General features: G+C 28.7%; 1 pseudogene; it reads left to right on the top strand.

Moving 5' to 3' along the window:
- Positions 1-702: 702 nt before the first annotated feature.
- LOC107908026 (wall-associated receptor kinase 5-like) lies at positions 703-4,201 on the top strand (annotated as a pseudogene).
- Positions 4,202-8,105: the final 3,904 nt, after the last annotated feature.

Here is an 8,105-nt window from a genome sequence, read left to right as displayed (position 1 = left end):
AAGCTGTTAGGAAATTTTTTTTAATGAAAAGTATCCTAACATCTTTTGGTCACCATGTACAACATCTTGTGTCAATTTAATTTTGAATGATGTTGGTAAAACATCTCATGTTAAGAGTTTAGTTTAGCATGCTTCTTCTATTACAATTTTTGTGTATAATCACAAATGAACTTTGGGTTGATTGTCGTCCTAGTGAGAAACGTTTTGCTATTATACTTTTATTACTTTGAAGAATTTGCATGATTATAAGGGTCATTTGCAAGCCATGATCACTTTCAAGAAGTTGATTGCTTAGAATGGGTCTAAAATAGGGAAGGTAAAGAGTGTTTTTAATATTAGTTTCGACAAATTTTGGAGTAATTACTTGGTGATGATGAAGATTGTTAGTCAACATGTACAGTTGCGATGATTAAGACAATTGGAATGTTAACAAAGACTCTAAATATTGGAGTTCGAACTTTTTAATAATTTTTTAATAAAAGAGAATATATATTTTTATTATCATTTTCACATCAAATTTATTCGCATTTCAATTATTTTTAACTTTACTTTGTTATATTATATTATCATGTAAAAGAAAATCATAAAATCTACTTGTATTGCAAGCAAAACCAAGTGAAAAGACCCAAGTTTTCCACTTATTAGCACTAAATATAATTTGACAGAATCAAAGTTAGCATCTCATCCATTCCAAGAAATTATGGACAATCCAAAGTCACCACGCGTTATTCAACAGCGGAAGCCAAAGGACAGACAACACTGATATTCCCCACTCGTCTATTGGGTCACTTTACATCCTCCCTACTGTTAGTATTTAGTAAGGTCAAGCAGGCTTCCCTAACCTTTTTTATATGTTTCCGAATTTGTAAATTGAAGCATTGGTATCCCCCAGTCTAGAAAAAACAGCCATGGGTTCCATCAGATCACTAGTGCTTATGCAGCTTATGATCTTGCTTAATGTTATATTGACGGTAAAAGCTTCAACACCATCGGTAGCAAAACCTGGCTGCCGAAGCCACTGCGGAGATGTTATCATCCCATACCCGTTTGGTACCGGCGGCGATTGCAACATCACTGAACAGTTTCTCATCACATGTAACACTAGTTACATACCCAACAAAGCGTTCTTAGGCAACGGTAACCTCGAAGTCATCAACATATCTACCGATGGTCAGTTGCGCATCCTTTTGTAATACAGGCTATGATTGTTACAACACATCAAACAGGAATTTGTTATTTCACGGCTTACGACTTCTTGAATTTTCAATAAACAATAACAAGAACAAGTTTACTGCAATCGGGTGTGACACGTCTGCTGTCGTCCAAGGTTTCTACGGAAAACGTTACGCAACTGGTTGTTTGTCGTTCTGTAACAACATCACTGATGTTTCAAACGGGTCTTGCTCTGGGATTGGATGCTGTCAGACAAGTATCCCAAAGGATGTGAGGAGCTACAAGATAAGTCTCGGAAGCTACGCCAACCATACCAATGTGTTGCCCGAAAACCCCTGCAGCTATGCATTTGTTGCAGAGGTCGATAGTTATACCTTCTCTGCTTCAGATCTTCGTGGTTTTGAGTTTCAAAGCAGGCGGTTTCCAATCACTCTTGATTGGAACATCGGGAATACGAGTTGCAACGAAGCGAATATGGATGTAAACAATTTTGCATGCAAAGAGTATAGTAAATGCGTTGATTCAGAAAATAACTCTGGATATTTGTGCAAGTGTCTTGAGGGTTACATGGGGAACCCTTACCTCCCTAATGGATGTCAAGGTAACTATAGGTATATATACCCCATGGATTTGTAGTTTCTAACATTAAAGATAGTGTTATTTATTACTTGCATACAATCTGCAAATTTCAGATATAAACGAGTGTGAAAGTATGAGCCCTTGCAATGGAACGGCAAGATGTACCAACTTACCTGGGACGTACAATTGTTCATGTCCGGTGGGTTATGAAGGCGATGGTAAGAAAAGTGGAACAGGCTGTAGTTTACCCGACAAGGATCCGTCGTCCAAGACATCTCTTACTGTTGTTGCTCTAGGTTAGTAATCCCAAAATTTGCAAAATTATAGAAGAATCTTACATCAGTGATCCTAAAAATTAAGACTCCATATAGTTTTAGGGGATAGATAGAGGCCATTTTCATTTTCATTTCCTTAAAATGGAAAACATTCATTTAATTGAATTTTTAAAAGTAAATTTTCAGATGAAAATATGTAAAATTAAAAAATAATAAAAAGTTGTTTTTATTATTCACTAAAAATATTTTGTAAAACTCAAAAGATCAAGATAAATTTTTTTTTTAACTTTAAATGAGTTATCCTTAGTTCAAACCCAAATAAATATAAAAATATTCGATTATTTTAATTTCAACAATTTTTCATATATTAAATTCAATACCATCATTTAAATCCATATAAATGTTTTTTTTTAATTTCAGTATTTCTATTATAGAAAGATAGTTATCAACCATGTTTTCAATAATGAAAACAAAATTTTATTTTTATTTATCATATATTTTTTAATTTTTTAAAAATAAAAAATATTTTCAAAAACCAAACGAAGTCCGAGGATTTTAAGCCTCAATAGGGTCGGCTTGACCCATAAACAATTTCATCGTTCATAATAAGGTCATTTTATTTAATTATATTGTATTACATGAAAAGCTGTATAAAGATTAAGTCAAGTTTACCATATCTCTCTTTTTGCTCGAGAATAGTTTAACCTATTCATTTAATTGTTAGAAACTAGTATTGGCTTTCTTGCTTTCCTCTTAGGATAGTATTACATTAGAACTTAAAATGGAAAATTTTATTTCAAATCTTAGCTTAAATGGAGATATTAAGAATGTCAGAAGTTAATCGATGACTGACTTTCATTTTGATCGCAGGTATTTGCTTAGCTGCAGGGTTCTTGTTTTTCCTTGCTGGAGTTTGGTGGCTTTATAGGAAACTAGAGAAAAGGAGAAATATAAAACGCAAGCAAGAGCATTTTAAAAGAAATGGTGGGCTACTGCTTGAGAAAAAGTTGTCTTCTAAAGAAGGTGGTGTGGAGAATATTAAATTCTTCACTTCCAAAGAGTTACAAACTGCAACCGATCAGTATAACGAGAACAGAATCCTGGGTCGTGGTGGCCAAGGCGTGGTTTACAAAGGAATGTTGCATGATGGGAGAATTGTGGCTGTAAAGAAGTCCAAAATAGTAGACCAAGAGCATCTCGACCCATTCATCAATGAGATCGTTATTCTTGCCAAAATTGATCACCGAAATGTTGTCAAATTATTAGGCTGTTGCTTAGAGACCGAAGTCCCTCTACTCGTTTATGAATTCATTCCAAATGGAACCCTTTCTCAGCTAATCCATGACCAAAATGAAGAATACCCAAGATCTTGGGATATGCGATTACGCATATATAGCAGCTGAAGTTTCAAATGCAATTTCTTACTTACACTCTTCTGCTTCTGTCCCCATCACAGAGATATAAAGTCCAGTAACATACTACTAGATGAAAATTTCCGAGCTAAGGTATCAGATTTCGGAATATCGAGATCAATCGGCATTGATCAAACTCACTTGACAACTCAAGTTCAAGGAACCTTTGGGTATTTAGACCCTGAATACTTTCAGTCAAGTCAATTCACTGAGAAAAGTGATGTTTATAGTTTCGGAGTGGTTCTGGTCGAGCTCTTAACAGCACAAAAGCCAGTCTTAACATCTGGATCGCAAGAAAAGAAAAGCCTAATCTCCTATTTCATCTCCTCGGTGGGCCAAAACCATTTACTAGATACACTTGACCCTCAAGTTTTTAAGGATGGCCAAAAGGAGGAACTAGTTGCAGTTGCTTACCTTGCTAAAAGATGCTTAAACTTAGATTGCAAAGATAGGCCAACAATGAAAGAAGTGGCCATGGAACTGGAGAGAATTAGAGTTTTGCGAGGTTTTATTCCGACTCAGCCAAAACCAGCAGAGGTTGTTGTCACAAACCAACTGAGATCGGGTACTTCACTTCATCCTCAAACGGATTTTACAAGGATTCCATCATTACATCTGTATCAGATGTTCATCCACTTATGTCTGATACATTTTGACATGTACAATCCTATATTTTATATACAGAAAGCAGACTCGTCATCTTCCTGTAATAACTATTTCTCTGCCTTTGTTCTCTTCAAGTTTCCGGTAATGTTTCAATGAAATTGCAGGTTCTAGAAAGGCCATCTTTGAAAACAAGCTGCTATAATGTTTATCATTGTGATTCAATTTACAAACAAATTATGTGTTGATATTGTGCATATTTAGTTCAGCAACGATTTTGGCTATTCTGTTCAGCAATCGATTTACCATAGCATTATTGAAACTATAAAAGGATAAAACTAATTGATTATTGCAGATCGTCCACCGGCTCAGCGATAAATTTGTGTGGATTTCAAGTTAATTGACAAGAGGTTCAAGATTCAATTCTTATATTTGTAAACCGTTTCCTCGTTTCTCTATTGCAATGTACTTATTCACAAAAAAAACTAATAGGTTATCATCAAAGTAACATGATCCCTGTTTAGATAATTGATTGAAAATAATTAAATAATCTAAAATTAATATTTTCAGTGATTTATAAGCATATTTGATAATCCAACATAAAAAGAAAATGATAGAATGAAAAAGTGCGAAAATAATAAATAGATGAAGAGTTACTTATCACTCATGCTACCTTTGGTAGGAGTATTATTTTTTTACTATGTTTTAGTATATTAAACTAATTTCAATTAGTAATTTGTAGTCACTCACATGGCTTGCTTTTGGAAGATAGAAGGAAAATTTTTTGTTTATTTTTCAAGAGATTTTATTTTTTACTTGAATTTTTACTCATATTTCTAATTTTAACTTTAAATATATACTAATTTTATTTTATATCTAACTATAGTAATATATGTAATAAATAAACTTTTTCCTCCCATAAGTACACTAATCAAACAATTTAATCATATGTTACACTTAATTTTAATAAATATATTAAATAAGTTTCATAACTTAAACTTAACACTTAATTTTTTTTATACTTAATTTTTTTTTATCAAACAATATCATTTTTAATATCCTAACATAAAAGAAAAAAATAATGTTAGAAATGAAGTGATATAGTAACCCAGCATTTAAGAAAACAAACATATCATTCATATATATTAATAATTTTTATAGTTAAATTTTTTAAAAATTAATTTTAATTTCATTATATACAGTAACAATAATTAACTTTGAGATGAATTTTTTTTAAATTTCTTTTTACTTTTATATTTTATTTTTACCAAATAATGGTAATTATTAATTTTACATAAAAATAAATAATTTAATGAATTTATCTCAAAATTAACATATAATTGAATTAAATATAAATTTAAAATACTTAATTCAAGTTGAAGCTAAATATCTAATTAGTTTTTTTTTCGGATTTGATTAATATTCAAATTCGGATTTAAAATTACTATCTACTGCGGATACAAATAGATACTTCCAATATCCATTATCCAAACCTGCATCCCATATTCAAATAATAGATGTGGATTTTAATATCTGAATTCACTAATTACAAAGTACTTTTAATTTAATTCTATATATAAAGAATTTTACTAGATTCGAATTTAGATTTTTGTGAATTTTGATATCTAGAAAATGATTGAATTTTTTTTTTTTTTGCATATTGGATATCCAGTAGATAATAGTATTTAACTAGCTTGTATTCCCATACGATGTACAGGTCGGTTGTGTATACCAAATTTATAATATTTTTTTTTAAAATTAATGAATTTATTCAAAAAATTTATTAATAAATTGAAAAGTAATGTAACTACAAAATATTTTTAAAAATATTCAATTATTTTAGAAACAGTTATATTTATGTTATTTAATTTTAATAATATTTAATATTAAAATAATACAAAAATTCATTATGATTCAAATATTAATATTAATATATTATAATTTAAATAATATTATTAATAATTATTACAAGTTATTTATTTATACATACGTTGGGCAAAACACATTAGCGAACAAAATATTAAAATATAAATAAACACATATTTATATATGAAATAAAATATAAATAGAATAATTTATATTTAAATTGTCAAATTGTAAACCAATAAAAACCGTAACAATAAGTTGAAATCAAAAGGAAGAATCGAGATTTACTAAATATTGAGGCTTATTTAACATAGTTTCCTTAACATAGATTTGGCCGCTCCTACGGTACTTGGAGAAGCATTGGTCGAATGTCTCGCAAAATACAACAACACAATGATCACAGCAGTAGCACCTCTGTAGCGATCAACAAACAAACGTTACATTTTTCTATCACCAGAACATTGGAAAATATGGAGAGGAAAAGAAGAATTTTGAGAGCAAAATAAATTCAGTCTGAGAGGATATCAGTGTAGAAAAATTCTTCAGAATTCATAGCATTTTATAGGCATTTAGTATGGTGGAATTTTGGAAATATCCACAAAATCTACTATTAAAGGAGCCAACAAATTAATTTAATTAAAAATTAAATAAAATTGATTGGAATCAAATAAAATAAGATAAATATATTTATATAAACAGATTATGTCTGTTGAGAAAAAATAATTTCGTGTTGGACTAGAATGTCTGCAAGCCCATTTTGAGCCCGACATTTTGTGTCGCCCACGTTGTGCAGGTGTGCCCCAACCCCATCAAGTTTAGACCTATAACCACCCCTTCGCGTGAGACAAGGTTTCAAGTTTAGTCATTTAATTACTTTTCAAGAGAGTTCCCATATATATACACATCTTACACTTGGTATTTAATTAATATGGGGTCTAAGTTTTTACTTTTCCTCAACAAATATTTTTAAGTAGCTTACTTTGAGCATCAATTTCTCATTCATCACTCACATTTTGAGTATATGATATACCGTTGTAAAGGTCTCATGGAGTAGTAATTTTATGATTCAACTTTCTACTTTTACTTATTGAGAATATGCCTCAAAGTTTCCATAAAATACAATTTTTTTCCAACAATATATTGTTAAATTAATTTGTTTTAATGTTAAAATTGTTAAATTTTGATATTTTGTAATTTTATATTTATCCTTATTTTATATTTATCCTTGCTATACTTTAATCATTAATATTGTTAACTCTTATTATATTTGAAAATATATATTTAATATCAATATGTCTTTTTTAAAAATTATATTTTAAGTTAACCAATTTAATAATCATTAATTTTAATATTATAATATTAAAAGTTAATTTAATTAAGTAATATCTTAAAATAAAGAAATAATTTATTTAAAATCAACTTAAAATTTAACTTTTAAAAAAATTAAAAAGAAAAATTAAAAATTAAAAGGCAATGACTAAAATAATAGTTTATTCAAAATGTAAATAAGTGCTTCAAATAAATGTAAAAATAAAAACTATAATGTGAAAAAAACTATTTAGTATTATTAATTTTTTATAACATTATATTACTATAGTAGATATATAATCTAGATTTGTATTTAAATAGTAATACCCGAATAATTTGTGAATAATAGATTTAGGGATTTACATTTATATAATTCAAGAAATACACATATTTGATTCGTTATTACTGTCATTTCTAATAAATAAGTTATATTTATATTCTAAATTTTTTATTTTCACAATATGATGAGATTTATAAGTTTTATTTGAAACTTCTATTTTTAGATAGTCTCACGTTAATTTAACTAATATTAAAAAAAAAACTTGAAAGTGTATATTGGGTGGGTTCGTCATCCTTTTTTATATAAATAATTTAATAAATTCTTTCAAAACTCTAAATTGAATAAGTCATTAAAACTTATTAATCCAATTAATTTATTGTTAAAATCAAATTAATTGAATTAAAATTCTTCAATTTGGTTGGATGGAATTTTCGGTTGTTAGTTTTTCTTTTTTTAATTTTCTTTTAAGATTTATTTACCAAATAAAAAATCCATTCGAATTCTAAATAAAATTCTCAAATTAAATTGATATTTCTTTATCTGTGATACCGACAATTAAGTAAAATTATAAGTAATTAAATAAAAATTAAAAAACTACGTGGAAGACGT

Source organism: Gossypium hirsutum, chromosome D02 (assembly GCF_007990345.1).
Source record: "Gossypium hirsutum isolate 1008001.06 chromosome D02, Gossypium_hirsutum_v2.1, whole genome shotgun sequence".
Classification (NCBI taxonomy): Eukaryota; Viridiplantae; Streptophyta; class Magnoliopsida; order Malvales; family Malvaceae; genus Gossypium; species Gossypium hirsutum.
Note: the sequence above shows the minus strand (reverse complement) of the source record. Positions and strands in the feature narration are given on the sequence as shown.